Source organism: Mustela lutreola, chromosome 2 (assembly GCF_030435805.1).
Source record: "Mustela lutreola isolate mMusLut2 chromosome 2, mMusLut2.pri, whole genome shotgun sequence".
NCBI classification, from domain to species: Eukaryota; Metazoa; Chordata; class Mammalia; order Carnivora; family Mustelidae; genus Mustela; species Mustela lutreola.
The window spans coordinates 198,858,437-198,877,150 of record NC_081291.1 but is presented as its reverse complement, the minus strand read 5'-3'; the positions used below and the strand labels follow the sequence as shown (position 1 = coordinate 198,877,150).

The following is an 18,714-nucleotide window of genomic DNA, read 5'->3' as shown; positions in this document are numbered from 1 at the left end:
TTGATGCTCTCTGCTTGACTTATTTCCTTGACTTATTTCAGTAACAATTTGTTTTCACTGCCCTTTTTTAGTTATCATGATACTAAATCCCAATAGTTTTTAAAATGATTTTTATTATGCAAAATGTTAAACATAAAAATAAGGAGGGCAGTAGAATGAATCTGCATCACCTACTTTCCAAGTTCTCCATTTGTGGTCAACCTGTTTTCATTTGAATTCAGCCCTTCTACCTCTATTGGATTATTTTGAAATAATCACCAGGAATAACATTATTTACTCTGTGTTTTTTTCAGTGTATGTATTCATAGAAGATACAGCCTATCTAAAAATCTAACCACAATATAATTATCACACCTTAAATATTAATTTTAAATATTAAATAACCATTCAGTGTGTACACTTCCCCCCTTGTCTTATAATTTTAAAATTGGTGTTTAAATCAGTATTCATACAAGACCTACACATTGTGGAGACACACATTGCTATGTCCCTTAAATCTTTTCATCTTGAGGTTTTCTTGCTCTGTAATTTTCTTTTTCCCTTAGAGTTTATTTTTTGAAGATACTGAATTGCTTTGTTCTTTGGAGTTTGCCACTTTCTTTAGATAATGTTAATTGTATTCCTGTTGGGTCTCCTCTGTCTCCCATAATTCTGAATCACTATATCACCTTCAAAGTTGATATAGTTTAATTATATCATATATAGGAGGCATGCAATTCTATTGGTCTGCCTTTGCATTATTAGCAGCCATGTATTCATTTCTTAGACTCATTATAGTTAGGTAATCTTCTAATTATATCAGTTCCTCTAAGTTTTTGGATAAGTACTGAAGATAGACATGGCAACATTTCCAATTGGTTTGGGTGTGTGAGGCCTGAGAAAAAATAGGAATTAATGATGACTTCAAGGATTGGGCCTGAGGAACTCGAGAGACAGGGTTGCCATCAACCAAGATAGGAAAGGTTGCAGGTTGAGCAAGTTTGTGGAGAATAAGGGTGGAGACTGGACTTTAGTTTTAGTTTTGTTGGCTTGGAGATGACATCGGTGTCATTCAGGGTTCAAGCAGGGAAGCAGAAACCATTTGCGTGTGAGTGTATATATATGTATTCATATACTTATATACATAAATTATATTCAAATCTATCTAACAAATCCATTTTTTAAATTTTTTTTAATGTAACATACAGTACATGCATACAGTTCAGTGTTGGTATCTGGAGTAGAATTCAGTGACTCATTACTTACATATAACACCCAGCGTCGTGCTCATCACAGTAAGTGCCCTCTTCAGTAGCCATCCCCAGCCCATCTCCTTCCATCAGTCCTCAGTTTGTTTTCTATCATTATTTCCCTCTCTCCTTTTTTTTTCTTTTACCCTTTTCCATATGTTTATCTGTTTTCCTACTTCTATGTGGGTGAGATACTATGGTATATGTCTTTCTCTGACTGACTTGTTTCACTTAGCATAATACACTCTAGCTCTATCTATGTCATTGCAAATGACAAGATTTCATTCTTCTTGATGACTGAATAATATCCTATTGTATATATGTATGCCACATCCTTTTTTTTTTCTTTTTAGACGGTATTTGTTTGTCAGAGAGAGAGATACAGAGCACAAGCAGAGAGGATGACAGGCAGAGGGAGAGCAGACTCCCCACTGAGCAGGGAGCCTGGCACAGGACTTGATTCCAGGATTCTGGGATCATGCCTTGAACTGAGGGCAGACGCTTAACTGACTGAGCCACCCAGACATTCCTACACATCTTCTTTATCCATTCATCATTTGATGGACATCTGGGCTTTCTCCATAGTTTCACTATTGTTGATTATGTTGCTCTAAACAATGGGGTGTAAAGAACCCTTCAAACCTGTATGTTGGTATCCTTTGGGTAAATACCTAGTAGTGCAATTGCTAGATCATAGGGTAGTTCTACTTTTAGGTTTTGGAGGAACATCAAAACTGTTCACCACAGTGGCTGCACCATTTGCATTCCCACCAACAGTGCAAGAGTGTTCCACTTAGAAAGCATCTTTTAACTAATATCTTCTTTCATGAAGATAGAAATCTAACATGTCCCTTTATGTAATCTAATCTATCTCTGTATATACTAGTAATATGTCCAATAATGAGATGCTTGAAGGGATTTGTGTATCTGTATATACCAACTGGATACATATTCAGTAAATGAGATATATTCTACTTCATTTCTGGATATGTATCAAAGGTAGACACACATAAGCCAGAGATATACAAGATAGAGCTATACAGATCCTTTCATATATCTCATTATGCTGGATATATATCTAGTATATAGAAAGATAGACAGAAATACATGAAGGGACTTGTTAGATTTGCCATTACACAATTTTAGGCACTATTTAAACAGATTCTGTATGGCTGTTGTCTCTGTTTCCCATACTGAACCTTGAAGCCTACAGTTCAGGCAGTTTGAAGTAAAGCAGTAAAGAAGGATTTGAAGTCAGAGAGTACAAAGAATAGCATATACTGGAATATATAAGCAAAGTCAGTTTAGGGTACCTTTGACCTTGGTGGTATGGCCTCCTGAAGAAAGTCAGAGAGGTAAACATAGAGGCTTTTGGCCCTGGGATCTAAAAAGCTAGAAGATATTTCAGGAGAAAGTGGAGTAATTCCAAGTGTGACCTCTGCCTCACACCAATGTGGATAACCAGCAGATAAATGGAAACAAGTGGAATTAGAAAATGGTTGCTCCTTCACATTGGCCCTCCAAATCTTTCATAGGAATTTGTCTTGATACCCAGCCTAATGAGAAAGATATATAAGAGGAATTCTGGGAAATAGAGTTTAGTCTAGCCAAACTGATACATGACAAAACCACCACAACACCCAAATAGAAATTTTCAATAGGGAGTTGGATATCTGAGTCTGGAGTTTGGGAAGAATAAATGTGAAAGTTGCGAGTATATACATGGTTTTTAAAGGGTTGAGACTGAATGTACCAGGAAGAGAATGAGAGTAGGAAGAGAAGGGAAGAGAAGGACTTAGGTCTAGTGTTCTCCAATTTTAGAAGATCGAGGAGAAGAGGAAGTGTGAGAATAGCTGCTGAGAAACATGTTAAGTGGGAGTGGTCTAGCAGTGAAATCAGGAGAGTAGGATATCCTGGAAGCTTTGTGAAGAAATATGTCAAGGAGGAAGAGACTGTTTGCATCAAATCCTGCTGGTCAAAAAACATGATGGAGACTGAGAATTGGCTTTTTGATGACCTGAGGAGAATATACAGAGAGGTCCAAGACTGGTCAAGTGAATCCAAGTGGTGACTTCCACATTAAGAGGTTGAGTAGAAGAAGAAGAAGCCTGGGAAGGCATGGCACATGAGGTTAAGAGGAAAACCAGAAGTGTAGTGTCAGAAAATTCAAGAGAAGTCACTGCTGAAAAAATGGGAGTGAAGAATTATATACAATGTGGTGTGTTGGCTTTGATTCTCCTGAAAGAAGAGCCCAAACAAGAACTTGGGTGCAGTTAGGTTATTTTTAGGAGGTGATCCTGGGAATTTGGGTTAATGGATGAGGAAAAAGTCAGGCAAAGAGTAAAAATCAATAAAATGTCCATTATTGAACTGGTTCTTCCTCCAGGGCTCCATATAAAAGATTCTTTAGAATATTTCCTCCAAAGAAATCGAGGCTATATGCAATATTGCCCTGGTTAGGTAAGAATTGCTACCAGATGGTTTATTAGTTTAAGAGGGCTGATCATAACAAAATACCACAGACTGGATGGCTTAACCAACAGAAATGTATTTCTTTTTCTTTTTCTTTTTTTTTTTTTTAAACTGTTTTGGAAGCTAGAAGGCTGAGATCAAAGTGCTGGAAGCATTTGTTTCTTCTGAGGATTGTGAGGGAAGGATCTGTTTCAGGCCTGTCTCCTTGGCTTGTTGATGGCCATCTTCTCTCTCTGTCCTTACTTCAATCTTACTTTTGCAGATGTCTGTATCTGTATTACCTCTTCTTATAAGGGGACCAGTCACACTGGATTAGGGCCCATCCTAATGCACTTATTTTAACTTAATTATCTCTGTAAATATCCTATTTCCAAACATGGTCACATTCAGAGGTACTGGGGGTTAGGGGTTTTGAGTGGACACAGTTCAGCCCATAACCAGTGGTGTTAACCTTTCCATCCTTTTAGGATACCTTATGCTAGGATTGAGCAAATTTCCATGAATTAGTGAAAGACCAGTTGAAGAATATCCAAGTGACTCAACTGGGGTTTGAGGTGGAATTCTATGAAAGTGTGAATTGCTCACCACAACTGCAGCTGAATTAGAAGTAAGCCAAGGGGATATGGTGCAGCACACTTAGAACCTCTATCCAATGTACTGGCATCATCCCAAGTCATGATCCTAACCTGCAGTGGTCTTGCTGCCTGGCAAATTTAGCTAGTAATTGTATATTTTCTTATCAAGTCACTTTTTGCCATGCTGAACATTTATTTCATTTCTTCTCTTCTTTAACTTCTGGAACTTCTTTCTTCCCTTTAATTCCAGTTGATAAACTTGCTGTCAAGTTCATTGAAAAAGTCCAGCAATTCAAAGAGGACTGTCACAGGTCCATCTACTTCCTGTCATAGTGCCTACATACTCTAACTTTTTTCCTGTTATGTGGATGTCTGTGCTCCTAGCTGAGGCCAGCCCATCCACTGCCTCTCATCTTTTCTTCTTTAGCTCCAATTTAACTGAAATCTGAAAAGAACATGTGGCTTTTGCAGTATGAAAGTATAAAAAATGAGAAGTGGTGAAAATTTGATCTTTGATGTAAAGAAATATGGAAATGCAATTTTTTACTTAAAAACACAAGGGGATGATAGATAATAAAGTATGAAGTATCCAGTGTTTGAACAGGTTGTATTTGGCCCCCAGATTATGTTCTTTTAAAAATGTTATTAATGGATTAGTGATCTTTTTTTACTCAGTTGGCACTGACTTGGATAACACTAATCAAAATATCCCAAAGCATGCTATGGGAATATCTCCAAGTCAGAGTTTAGACTGTTAGTATCCTGTGATTTGGGAAGAAATGTATGGCCATTCTAGGGTCTAGATTTTTTAAAGAAGTAGAAGAAAAAAGCAGTAGAAGAAAAAAAATGTAAAGCACTTTTGGTTCTTTGACATCAGTTGGATTTATAATATCCGGATTATTAGAAAACTACCCTTGGGGGTGTCAGCAGTTGGAAAGTGGGAGCTTTAATCTTGAATATACTGTGTCAGAAATCTTGAATGGATCTGCATCCCTGAAGTATGTTTGCCTGTGAGTGACAGCGGGAGTTCTCCAAGGCTCTAGTAAGAGATACTTAAATGCCTTAAAAAGCACGTGTGTTAGACCAATAAATTTAATTTTCCAACTGCTTTGTCAATAGTTAAGGATTTCTTAAACTTAATTCCCACATTTATTCCATATAACCTACGTGATTTGACAGTATCTAATACCTGAGGCATAGCGTAATTACATGGAATGTTTGCATTGGAATTTCAGGGCTTTGCAAATTATTTCTCTATCTTAAATGCTAAAGCAATGTAGTTTTAGATTAGTTAACTAAATATATATAGTAAATTTATAATAAATTAAAGGTAGTTATGATGCTGTTCCACTAAACTGACAGGTGGAAAAGGCAGAATACAGACACTACCTTAATATTGCAGGTTATGCTATTGTGGGTCCCTTTAGTGAAGGGGGCAGATGGCCTGCAATATACAATGCTTCCTGGGACATCAGTATGTTGTATTCATTCCAGAGATTCTAATATAAAGATAAATATTCTCTGTGAAAGAACAAAGGAGTATAAAATGAGTTATTTTAATTGCCCTATCAGTGGTGATAAGAAATAATTGCTAAGAGAAGACATTTTTTATTTTTTCAAAATTTATTTTTATTTTTAAATTTTAGGAAATTCTTCATGTTTTCTTTATTTTTGATGTCTTTTGTCTTACAAAGGTCAGATTATTCTGTTAAGTGATGGGGACAGTTTTGTGATTTGTTGTGTTTTCCTTTAAGCCTCAGAGTGTTTTTTTTTTTTCAAACAAAAGCTTACACAGGAGTCTAGTTCATTACATGGAGTTGCTGTGCCTGAGCAGTGGTGTAGGAAAGAGTTTGGAGTCCTGTTCAATTGGTATCTGTTAGCTAGTGCTTTTGTAGGCCTGGGGAGCCCTGGGCTCCAGGAGAAGCCAGTTTTCACCATTAATTTCAAATATAAAGCAGCACAGCTTTGCTCACAGAAGTAAATCCGTATATTGTCCCTCTCACCATCAACACTTTAAAAATAGCTCTATTAAAACACTGCAAACTTATAAACTGGTGGTCGGCTTTCTGGAGTTTACCATTTCTACCAAGGAAATGTTTGAATTTCAACATTTCCATTAAAATGATTGAGCTGTCACATTTTCATAGGGAACATCTGTTGGAATTAAATTTAACATGGTCTTACCTGTAATTAAGGCCACAAAAGATTTATTCAGACACTTGCACCAGGGTCCAGCATGCAACACACACCAGCCTCTTGTTTTAATGTGAGAGGATAATCTGCAGCTTGGTAATATGGAACCAAAGGTTACAGAGTCCAGGTAACACGAGGAATAGAGGACATAATATTTTATGTATGAAGTGAGGCAGATTACCTAGAGTTTTAAGGCAGAACAAAGAAAGCTTTGAGACTTGTGGAATGCAGTTATTACAGGAAGCAGTCAATGTGTAGAATTAAGCTCTGTTCAGGAAAAGACAGCAGAATTGTGATTGAATTCCTTCAAGGTTTTGATCTTCAGGAAACCCAATTCTGGATCAATTATTTTATACTCAACCCCCCACTCAGAGGTATGCAGGGCCATACATAAAATCAGTGCAAAATATGAGGCCCTGTGTTCAAAAAGCAGAAAAAGTCCTCCTAAAGATACTAAGATAGAAACTTTTTTTCTTTCTTCATGGGTTCTCTCTGATTTATTGTGATGAGTTTTATATGCTATTTATAATGTCATTCTAAGTAGAGAAAAATTAACTTTAAAAATCATAGTATGAATTTTACTGTTCATCTTTTTTTTGAGAGAATGCATGAACACATGAGTGCATGTGTGTGTGTTTGCACACGCCATGCCCTGCACACCCTGTGAATGTGAGCAGAGGCGGGGCCAGAGGCAGAGGGAGAGGGAGAATCTTAAGCACCAGCAAGGAGCTGAATGTGGGGCTCAGTATCAAGACCCTGAGATCACGACCTGAGCCTAAATCAAGAGTTGGATGCTTAATCGACTGAACTACCCAGGCGCCCCTGAGTTTTACTGTTCATCTGTATCTTCTGCAATACAACTTTTGATGCAAATTTAAGAGCATTTGACTCTTATGCAGAATCACCAAAATTATGCAATTTATATTTTGTAGCTTATACATGCTACATGTTTTATTCCTACCAGTACAGTGAAAACCCTACCCAAAATTAACTCAATTGTTTATCACTTTCGATGCTCACGTATTCTACCAATACCTTCTATCTTCAGTCTATTGATAAGAAGGGACTGAAGGGAAAAGTCCTGTGGATTACCCAATCTTTTCCTTCTATGTGATCATTGTCAACTTAAGTGTTGGTGAGCACAGGGAGTTAATATGAATAAGGAAGGATATGATGGGGTTCTTTGGTCATTTCTGTTTCTGAGAACACTATTGTCTTCTTCATTTGGCACAAGTTTGGGTTCAAATGGATAGCATGGCTTCCCAGGACTGTTGACATTTCCACTTAGTCAATAAAGGTAACATGCTATCTTGGATTCTCATTGAATTTTGTTGATCTCCCACACATTTCGGGTCCACCAGAATTCTCTGCTCAGGGATATCTTGTACACTATCTACATAATTATTATTGCTATTACTATTATAATTGTTGTCATTTGTTTGGGTTATCATAACAAAATGCCATAGACTGGGTGGCTTATAATCAGCAAACATTAAAAACTTTGAAGTAAGTAATCTTTATGCCCAATGTAGGACTTGAACTCATGACCTTGAGATTAAGAGTTGCATATTCTACTGACAGAGCCAGCCAGGCACCCCCAAACAGCAAACATTTATTTCTTATAATTCTGGAGGCTCAGAAGTCCAAGATCACGTTGCTGGCAGATTCAGTGTCTCGTGATAGCCTGCTTCCTGACTCATAGATGGCCATTTCTCACTGTGTCCTCATGGGGTGGAAGGGGTAAAGGAGCTTTCTCTGGCCTCTTTAATAAGGGTGCTAATTCTGTCCTTGAGGGCTCTACCCTCATGACCTGCTCATCTCACAAAGGCCCCACCTTCCAATACCATCATCTTGGATATTAGGATTTCAGCTCCCAAAGTGAGTTGTTGGGGGACATGAACATTCAGACCACAGCAGTGATAGACTTCACCACTTCAGATTAGCTATGTCCTCAAACATTTTTCATGATGGACCTATCCATGCTTTCTGTTTCTTTTATGCTTGACACTATCTATTTAGTTACCATGTCCAGTGTTTCTCATCCTGGCTGATTTATTGGTCAAAGAAGAAAGCAGAGTCAATGGAAAATGGTAGATGCAGTTCATTAGAAATACTTCTCCTCCTCCTCTTAGTTTTCTTCTTGTGAATCTTGCCTATTGGCATAGTTAGGTCTTTCCATCCTGTTTAGAGTTTTTCCATGACCTAGAGAACTATTAGTTGTGATTAAGCTTTTTCTTTTTTGAGGATTTTAGATTTTAATATTCTTTGGATTAACCTCTTACAGTAGGCTGAATAATAGTCCTTTCAAAGATTCCCGTGCTCTGATCCCTGGAACCGGTGAATGGATCACTTTTCATGGTGAAAAAGACTTTGAAATATTCAAATTAAGATTCTTGACAGTGGGGAGATTATCCTGGATTACCTGGGTGGGACCACCAAGAATCTGTAATCTGGGTGGGACCATAGGAAAGGGAGGTCAGTATCAGAGTGAGAAAATGAGAAAAAAAACAGATGGAGACAGGTTGATGGAGCAGGAAAACACTACCATGCTGACTTTGAAAATGAAGGAAGGACACATGAGCCAAAGAATATAGTTGTATTAGAAGCTGGAAGAGACAATGAGAAAGGTTCTCTCCTAGAGTCTCCAGAAGGAAACAGCCAATGAAACTGATATTGGACTTCTGACCCCTACAACTATAAGACAGTATATTTGTGTGTGTTTTTTAAGCCACTAAATTTGGAAACTAAAACACCTTTTTTCTTGACAAATTTTGTAATTAAAATATTTTCCTTCAACAGATAGATTATTTTTACTTAATAAATTCTTATGTTATGATACTCACAGGAAAATTTTGATCTTAGTATAGGTTGAGTATCTTTAGAAGGGTCTGAAGATTCTTCTTTACTCTCCTTGTCTAATGGAATTATATGAAATGAGGTCAGTTTCACTAAATACTTAAAAAAATCGCAGAGCACAGTTGATGAAAATAAGGAATTCATTTTAGTCTGTTACCTAATATTAAAATATTTGATTATAAACTATGATCAAGAAGATATATATGATATAAAGATAAATACTTGACCTCATGGAGTTTATAATCTACTAGTATAATAAAATAATACACAAATAACTACAATATAAATCAAAATATAAATGCCTATGAGAGATATATAATATGATATTAGAACTTAATGGAAGAAAGTGATATGTTCTGGATGACAGAATGGGAATGTTATCAGACTGGATATTACCATATAGTTGTTACTTGCATTGAAATTTTAGGTAATGAGTAAGGATTTATTATATGGAGATGGAAGGAGTAGTGAGAGAAAACGATGTTTCGGGGGAGAAGAGTGATATGAACTAAAAGATGGAAGTAAAATAAAACAGGCCTTAATTTAGGAACAGAGTAAGAATAGACTATTCCAGATTAGAAATAGGTGAGTTTGTTTGGAATGTTATCTATCTATCTATCTATCTTACTACAAAGTAATAAATTTCATTTTGCTTAACTTAACTTTGCTTACTATTTCAGTGGTCTTTTCAGGAAGCTGGCCATCAGTAATGGCCATAGAAACTTCTCCTTCTGTAAGATTCAGATAAGGGGGGTGCTCCTGGGTGGCTCAGTGGGTTAAAGCCTCACTGTATACACATACATACATAGAAGGGCCTGACAGGAGCTGCTGTGGGAAGGTGAATAGTAGTAAGTTCAGAAAACACTGAACACAGTGTTTAGAAGTTTTGGACTTGGGTACTAAGGGCAAAGCAGTTTGATGTGTTTGTAGAGCCAAAGGGCATCATAGCAGAGATTTTTCAGTGAGGATTAAATGTGTGTGCCTGAAAACGAGGATATAAGAGAGAGTCAAAAACCTAAATTTTATTTCAAATTATGGAGTAGTCAGTCTTGGATAAATGTTTTCTTGGTTTGATCATTTGTAAAGCTCTTGTTTTGAAATGGATTGTGGATGAGATTACTTACAGGTTTTATAGTCTGTGGCTCTTTGATGCTGAGATTAATTTTGGGGTCATGCAGAGATGACATAGTTCAAATTATGGGAGTAATTATGACTGTAAAGGGAGTAGGTGTAGAAACTAAAAGGAAGAGCTCCAAGGATAGAACATCATGGAATGTATAGATATATGGGAAGTATAAGAAATAGAACCAGAGAAGGTTACAAATGAGCTGTCAGGGAAGCAAGAAGAGAATTTAGGGTCAAGGAACCCAGCAGAGAGGAGGATGCCAAAAAAGACAAGAGGTTGGACATTATAGCTTGTTTATGAGTTGAAAGAAAGGTAAAATTTAAATTAAAAAATGGATTGCAGAAGATTTCAGCTGGGGCAGGATTTTCCAAAGAAATTGAAGAAATAAAACCAAGGATGCTGTGGTGACATTAGAGATAGAAAGAAGGAGGTATGCTTCCTTCTTATGGAAGAGGAGAAGGAAGAGAGGTAAGGATTTAGAGACATCTTTGGAGGGAGCCTGGGAAAGTGAAGAGTTTCAGGATGACCAGCTTCCATGTTGTTAATAATGCTGAGGTGATTGAATATGCTGAGAGTGAAAAAGTTGTTGAATGATAGAGGGTTTGAAGGAAGAGGGGAAGCGAACCATCACTGCTCTAAGTCCAAGGAGTTGATATAATTAAAATTATTTTTAATTGAGATTAAAATAGTATATTTAAATTATAAACAATAGCACTTTTAAAAGTGACTTTCAAAGAAAAATGAGATACCCTGATATGAGGAAGTGGAGATACAACATGGGGGGTTAAAGGGGTAGGAGAAGAATAAATGAAACAAGATGGGATTGGGAGGGAGACAAACCAGAAGTGACTCTTAATCTCACAAAACAAACTGAGGGTTGCTGGGGGGAGGGGGTTTGGGAGAAGGGGGTGGGATTATGGACATTGGGGAGGGTATGTGCTTTGGTGAGTGCTGTGAAGTGTGTAAACCTGGTGATTCACAGACCTGTACCCCTGGGGATAAAAATATATGTTTATACTTCTCGTACCCACTTAAGCCCCCATGTTGCATCACCACTTCCTCATATCAGGGAGATCATATGATAGTTGTCTTTCTCCGCTTGACTTATTTCGCTAAGCATGATACGCTCTAGTTCCATCCATGTTGTCGCAAATGGCAAGATTTCATTTCTTTTGATGGGTGCATAGTATTCCATTGTGTATATATACCACATCTTCTTGATCCATTCATCTGTTGATGGACATCTAGGTTCTTTCCATAGTTTGGCTATTGTGGACATTGCTGCTATAAACATTCGAGTACACGTGCCCCTTTGGATCACTACGTTTGTATCTTTAGGGTAAATACCCAGTAGTGCAATTGCTGGGTCATAGGGAACTTCTATTTTCAACATTTTGAGGAACCTCCATGCTGTTTTCCAGAGAGGTTGCACCAGCTTGCATTCCCACCAACAGTGTAGGAGGGTTCCCCTTTCTCCGCATCCTCGCCAGCATCTGTCATTTCCTGACTTGTTGATTTTAGTCATTCTGACTGGTGTGAAGTGATATCGCATTGTGGTTTTGATTTGTATTTCCCTGATGCCGAGTGATATGGAACACTTTTTCATGTGTCTGTTGGCCATCTGGATGTCTTCTTTGCAGAAATGTCTGTTCATGTCCTCTGCCCATTTCTTGATTGGATTATTTGTTCTTTGGGTGTTGAGTTTGCTAAGTTCTTTATAGATTCTGGACACTAGTCCTTTATCTGATATGTCGTTTGCAAATATCTTCTCCCATTCTGTCAGTTGTCTTTTGATTTTGTTAACTGTTTCCTTTGCTGTGCAAAAGCTTTTGATCTTGATGAAATCCCAATAGTTCATTTTTGCCCTTGCTTCCCTTGCCTTTTGCGTTGTTCCTAGGAAGATGTTGCTGCGGCTGAGGTCGAAGAGGTTGCTGCCTGTGTTCTCCTCAAGGATTTTGATGGATGGGATTGGGAGGGAGACAAACCATAAGTGACTCTTAATCTCACAAAACAAACTGAGGGTTGCTGGGGGGAGGGGTTTTGGGAGAAGGGGGTGGTATTATGGACATTGGGGAGGGTATGTGTTTTGGTGAGTGCTGTGAAGTGTGTAAACCTGGTGATTCACAGACCTGTACCCCTGGGGATAAAAATATATGTTTATAAAATATAAAAAATTATATTAAAAAAAGTAATAAAAAATATATATGTTTATAAAAAATAAAAAAATTAAAAGAAAAGAATGAGATAAAATATATTTTATTAAATATTAAAACACATAACAAGTTTGCAATAATTGAAGCCTCATGTATTTGCAACATAACCAGATTCACTGATACATGGGTCAAAATGCACAGTCTAGAAGTATATTTGAGTAATTATAACAAGTTAGCTTATATAAGGAAGATATTAAGAATCAGCAGAAGGAGGGATGGATTTTTCAATGTATAATGTTCAATCTTATCAAATAGTTAACATTTTACAATTGTTAAAAACCAGGATAGCCTTGTAAAAATAATGAAGTCTAAATTTTCCTTACTCTACATGCCCCAAATTTTAAATGACCAAAGATTAAAGTGTAAAAACAAAGTTATAAAAATGAAGAAAATAAAAATCAATATTTGAAAGACTCTTGAGGATAGGTGGTTCTTAAAAGCATGAAAACAAATTCAAAATTTAATGCAAAGATTGATAGATCTGATTCTCTTTTGAAATTGTTTTTAAAAGGTGGAGAGTGAGAATCATAAATACAGAAAATAAACTCATGTTTGCCAGAAGGGAGGGGAGTGGAGAGATAGGCAACAGAATGCTGAAGGAGATTAAGAAGTAGAAACTTCCAGTAATAAAGTCAGTCAGTCACAGGGGTGAAAAGTACAGCATGGGGAATATACTCAATAGTATTGTAATAATGTTGTATGGTGACAGATGATAAACTGCATTTATCATGGTGAGCACAATTCAATGTATAGAATCATCAAATCCCTGTATTGTATATCTAAAGCTAGTGTAACACTGTATATCAACTATACTTCAGTAAAAAAGAAAACACTGGAGGGTGAGAGAGATGGAAGGGCATCAATCAAAATGTTAAGAACGATTTTCTCTGACTAGTGGGATTTGGGGTCATATTTACTCACATTTGTATGTTTTTCTATATTTTCTCCAAAAAAGGAATTTTTATTAGTAAACTCCTGTTTGATTTTTATAGAAGGTAAATTAAAAGGTGCTCATTATTTGGAGGTGTTTGGAATGCAAGAATGGGAGGTGAAATGAGTCATTATCTAGTACTGTTTTGGCAGTCTGTGTGTTAAAATGGGAGAATAAGCGGTGAGATATTCCAGTATCAGGGGATGAATAAAGTTAGTAGGTATATGGGCTTTTAAGATGCTGGTGAGGAATTGTGTATAGTGACCGAGTAGGAGAGAAAGCGGTGCAGACACAGACAGACGAGGGGGACACATGGAGTGGAGGAAGTAGAGCCTGTGAGGACAAAGCACCAGAGAGTCATTGGGATGAACCTGAGGGCAGGATAGGTCCCGAGATAGATTCTGAGCTGTGGATTTCTGAAATGAAAAAATTCAGAGTGATGGTCAGGCTCAAGGAACAAATATTTCTTGTAAAATGTTGAAATAGGTTGCGAATGAATCTCATTTGAGTTGCGTGGGGGTAATTGTTACCCAATATTTTTATAAGAAAGGAAGGATTCTCTGAAGAAAAAAAAATGAAAGTCACTTCTAAAAGTATAAAGAATTGGAAACCATGTTTTATATATTATTTGTTAATATCAATGATCTATTATTTTAAAAAGACAATGGCATTAATACAGTTTAAACCATTGCAAAAACTCTGAATTTAAACAACTTGTACAATCTGTAAACTGTCCTTTAATCTTTCATTGTACTATACTGTCTTCTCATTTCCTATTTCTTAGGCTGCATTTAACATTACTTCTGACTCCTTTGCCAGTATTGCTTTCTTTGCAGAAACATCTGTGCAGTTCATAAAAAAATTAAGTTATGCAGTCTTGACACATGTATGGTGTATTTTAAATTGATTAATTTTAATGTGATCAGCACTATCCCTTGTATTAGGTGACCTCTATTATTTATATTAGTTGAAATACAGTGTATGATTTAATAAAGGATCCACTGAAAGAAATCTGAATTGAATGATTGAATTTGTTTATACATCTACAGGAGAGAAGAGTGTAAATGAATCTTGCAAAAATTAATAACCTTTTTCTGTTGATGGTTCACCATTCTTACCAACCCCTCATAAAACTCAATTTTTATATCTTAGGGATCTTTATCTTCTGAAGTTGCCTTTTATCACATTTTATATGATTGCCTATTTACTACCCACTTTCAAATATTATCCCCTGTTAAAGGCGAAAAGTCAGTCTATTATCTTCTTTTATGTACATAATGAAATTGAAGCTCGGTGAGGTTCACTGATTAGAACACGAATACACAAAAAATTATAAATAGTTATGTGCTTAGAGCTAAAAGTGTAACATGGGTTCATTCCATAGAACCACATTTTGTAAATGCTTCAAGCATAAATGTAAATGTAGTCTTTCCTAATTCTGTTGAGTCAAAATGCATAATGAAAGGTCAAGTGAAGAATAAGCCACGACTCTAAAGGCAGATAATTTTATTGATGTAATTTCTTCAGTTTGACGAGGAGTAAATTCTAATTCTTAATATCATATCTTTCATGGAATTTCCTTGTCTTTTAAATTTAGTGATAATCAAGACAGCATATTCTGCAAAAACTTGAAACATTTAATTGATACAACATAGACAATGTCCTAATTTTTCTATTCAAAGCTTTATATTAAAACTTTAAAATAAGCATCAATCAAAGAAGATTTTTTTCTATAGTTAACAAAATCTTCTCATACTTAAGACTCTTTAAATGCCATTGTTGGGGAGCAAGAGTACCTGTCTCCTTCAAGGTCCTTTTAGCGAGGCTAAGAATAAAATTGACATATGAAAATAAAATTTAATTTCATGCACATGGGGAATCAAAATAGACATGCAAATTCCAAAGACAGTAAGGCAAAATGAGGTGGATAGGAGGAGTGGGCATCAAGGGGACTTCAAAGGGAAGGAATGCAATTCATAGGAAGATGAAAAATGGTACATGTTTGCTGGGCCACTCAGAAATAATGGGGCAACGAGAAGACTTTGATCAAACTAGGGTCCTCCCTGTCTACTCTACTAGTTCACAGTATGATATAGTTATCTGTGGTGTTAGCTCTCTCCCTGAGCATGTCTTCTAAAATTTTTTTTTAGGTAGTTGTTGGGAGGTGAAGAGCTTTCCATGATTCTGCTGGATTTTGATGCTCTTTTACTCATGATAATCTTCATGCCAAAGTGCCCCATCTTGGGGCAGCCAGCCCTTGGTGCCTACACCACATGTAGGTTTCACCATATTACTCCCTCTTGCTTTTGCTTGCAAGTAATTTTCAACCTGTAAATCTGAACTGCTAAGATACCCGGCAGGACTGCAGTAATATTCGCTGTTATGGACTGAATTTTGTCGTCCCCAAACTCATATGCTGAAGTCCCAATTCCCAGCACCTGAGACTGTAACTGCATTTAGATGTAGGACCTTTCTAGAGGTACTTAAAGTTCAGTGAGGTCAGAGGGGTAGACCCTAATCTATGTGACTATGTTTGGATATTGGGCCTTTAAAGAGGTGATTAACTTAAAATAAGGCCAGTAGGGTGGGGCCATTATCCAATATGATTGGTGTCCTTGTAAGAAGAGAAAGAGGCCCTAGGTATGCATACACACAGAGAAAAGACCACATGAAGACACTGGGAGAGGAGAGAGGCTTCAAGAGAAACCAGACCTACTGACACCTTGATATTGGACTTGCAGCCTTCAAAATACTGAGAAGTAAATTTATGGTTATTTAAATCACCTGATCCATGGAATTTTGTTACGCCAGCCCTAGCAGACTACTATATTCACTAACAGATGACCTTTTTCCAGATTGTTGTGCAAGATTGAAACTTTGGGTTCTGTAAATGAATCGGTGCTTTATTGTCACTGTTCTGAGGCAAATGGAAAGTTGAATTTCCTGGCCCCCTTGTGGTTGGAGGGCCTGTGTTACTAGTTCTGGAGGATTTAATTGTTGGTGTGAGAATCTCCAGAATTCCCTCTGCCCAGGTGATTGTGGAAACATGAGGGAAGATTGCTCTCTGACTGATTTCAGTTTGTATAAACGTTTGTTCTGTGAAGTTACTGAGAAGGGTGGGGTCATTGTTACCACACATTCATCCTTTATCCTTTGTGATAGATTTGTGTGTTATATTTGTTAAAAATAAGTGATGGCTAACTAATACTTTCCTGCAATTAAAGAGGACATACAAAAAAATTTAAGTATCAGTTTGTGGATACATGACCAGCAAAAACATTCCAATACCTTATTTATGCAAATTATTGAATCCACAGATAATTTGATCATTCCTATTCATCTCCATGGTGCGAGGTTAAAAATACTGTATCCATATCAGGGGAAGAATATTTGGGAGATTAAAGGCCTAGAGCTGGCAAATGTGATTCTTCACTGTTTATGGAACAGTGTTGGCAAGATTCCTAAACATCACCATTTATAAAATCATAAAAACCCCCTATTCAACATGAAACAAAGCCAAAGTTCATTTGCACAGTTTTGCTGCTGTAATTGAAACCACTTAGGGCTGTTTATTGTTCTACGACCAGAAACAATAAAGATAACATAAACAAGAAACTGACCCAGTGTGATGCTATCGGATGAATCAAAGAAAAACAACTAAGTTTTTACATACACAGTTGAGCTCATTCTCTTCCTGACTGTGGTTAACATGCCAGCACCATGCTTTATATCATCTTTTTTGAAATTGGGGATGAGGGAAAGGGCAATCCTTCAGTGGTTGTAAAGAGAGCTCTGTCTCAGTATGTTTCTCTTCTCTTCCTTTTAATTTATACCCTGTAACATAAATCTGACTAGGGAGAAAATAAAGCTAATATTTCAGTCCAGCCAGCCATTCTATACTTCATAAAGAAGAGACAAAATGTTTATCTCTTTATTCAAAAAGTTTGGTTAAGGAGTTGAATGGACCCTACATCAATACAGTAAATATTAAGAAATATAACAGAGACCAAAAGTTAAAGCAAACTGATTCCCAGATGTTCAAACTACTAGCAAAGTGGAGCAGAGCTCATAAATTGAGAAGGCAATGGGGGGCAACTGAGTGTGGTTTTTCCAAAGAAGACACTGGGCCATTACTTCTGCTTTGTTTTCAGTGTTTATGTTGGTAAAATTTCAACTCAATTCTTTTGATATGTGTGACTAGGACTCAGGTAAGAGAAACAGGATGGTGGGAGGAGAAAGTGGTTTTAGGGTAACCTCCTCTAAAAGGTTACAGAGGGTACCCATCTAGCCATCCAGATGCCCCTGGATGTGTTACTTGGATAAAGCCATCAGCTGAATTCATCAAGAGGCAACATTTGATATTAGATATGAGCAGACCTGTAGTTAGATTCAGGAGAGAGGAGACCAGGGATTCTACTAGCTACTGCCCCAGATGGGGAGGTAGCCAGCTCTCTAGGGTCCTGACCAGAGCAGCACCCAGTGTCAGACAACAATAAAGGCCTGGGGCAATGAATGGGTTCGTCCTCCATCTAAACATACTATTTCTTTGTTTTGTTTTTATTTGACGTTTTTAGAATAAGGTTGGGGAAATTACTAGGAGTCTAGAATTTAGAGTCTGGCTTTATCTGAAAGAGAATATTTCATAAGGGAAGAGAGTAAGATAATTATTGGCCCTCTTACTGTTTCTCTTATTAATGGAATTTCCCCTGAAACCCTCTGAAAGGTGGGCTCACGGATGATAGGTTTAAATCCGTTATATAAATCAAAGAAGCAACAAACTTGCACAAGTAGAGCTGTATTGTGTGTATTATTGCTCCTTCTACAGATACGTGTTAATATTTGCTATAACTAAGGCTCTGGTCTAGTCATGTTAACTAAGACATTTTTATATTGTTCATTTTTTTAGTATATACTCTGGCTGCCCTTTTTACTGCTCTGTTGTGAGTATATACATTTACTCAGGTTTAATTTAAGATTAAAAGTACAATTTGCCATCTCTGTTAGGGAGTATGTTCTATCTTGAATGGTTTTATCAGTGTTTCGTGTTTTCAACTCATTTTTTTTTTTGCCAATTCTTGTTTTATCTCCATTACTCTTTACTCCCAGGCAGAATATCTAT

General features: G+C 36.9%; 1 pseudogene; it reads right to left on the bottom strand.

Annotated features, from left to right (window-relative positions):
• LOC131825671 (ribose-phosphate pyrophosphokinase 2-like) overlaps positions 1–16,051 on the bottom strand; it is a 59,707-nt pseudogene extending 43,656 nt beyond the window's left edge.
• Between the last annotated feature and the right edge of the window lie 2,663 nt (positions 16,052–18,714).